Source organism: Austrofundulus limnaeus, unplaced genomic scaffold (assembly GCF_001266775.1).
Source record: "Austrofundulus limnaeus strain Quisiro unplaced genomic scaffold, Austrofundulus_limnaeus-1.0 Scaffold280, whole genome shotgun sequence".
NCBI lineage: Eukaryota > Metazoa > Chordata > Actinopteri > Cyprinodontiformes > Rivulidae > Austrofundulus > Austrofundulus limnaeus.
In genome coordinates, this window is record NW_013952682.1 from 349,466 (window position 1) to 350,391 (window position 926).

The 926-nt window shown below is 40.4% G+C and overlaps 1 long non-coding RNA gene across 1 annotated transcript in view; it reads right to left on the minus strand.

Annotated features, from left to right (window-relative positions):
* Positions 1 to 621: 621 nt before the first annotated feature.
* LOC106526531 (uncharacterized) overlaps positions 622 to 926 on the minus strand; it is a 26,270-nt gene continuing 25,965 nt past the window's right edge. The window contains exon 2 of the long non-coding RNA XR_001311267.1: positions 622 to 828. This is a non-coding gene — a long non-coding RNA (uncharacterized LOC106526531). The remainder of the gene's footprint in view (positions 829 to 926) is intronic.

Consider the following 926-nt stretch of genomic DNA (forward strand, 5'->3'; position numbering starts at 1 on the left):
AATCACATTTAGCTTCAAACACTGTTTGAAAAAGTAGTGTAGATTTTCTAATATCACCTTTTAACATATTTAAGTTGTTGTATCTAAATGTTGTTAAATATATATGTTAAATCTAAATGTTAAATCTTAAATGTAAATGTTAAATGTTAAATCTTGGCACCATTTAAAAGGGAAATTAACAGGCTTTCCAACAATGTAAGATTTATTACCAAGTAGTGTTACAACAAAGAAATGAGCTACCAAACATTAATTTACTGACTCTTTGTTCTATAACGTGTCCTGTTGATTTGGTTTTTCTGCGTGGTCTCCGTTCAGGTGGGTCGGGAGTCACAGGTTCACGCACACGAGGTCACAAAAACCCGTCTGCTGATTGGATTTCTTTGTCCTGTGCTGTTGTTATTGTGTGTTGTGTAAAATGGCACAAGTGGCTCTTATTCAGCAGACACACGCCGGAGGGGCTTGTCTTTTTCCACTGCACAATACTGCACAACTCCCTGGGCATTTCTCAGGTGGATCGCTTTACCTGCAGTCCCCCACGGCCCACCTGAGGACTCAGCTAACGTTTTGTACCTGCTCCTGTCACGCCAGGAGGACAGTGGCTCAACCTGTCAGTCAAGAAGCTCAGATATAAATATTTGACTTTAATGGGCTAAAGCAGTTTTTTATAATCTGCTCTAAGAGTTCCCAGTCTGATATAAATGTGAGAAGAAACGAATAAAATCCCACTTCCTGTCATCATGAGAACTGAAGACTGTCGTCCAATCAGCTGCTTGCATTTCCTCGWCTCTTCCTGTCTGCTAACAGTCCAACAGCTCAGCTCTCAAATTCCTGGAAAAAAAAACAGAAACATGATGCGTTTCCCTAAGACAAGTGGTAACCTAATAACACACACACACACACACACACACACACACACACACACACAC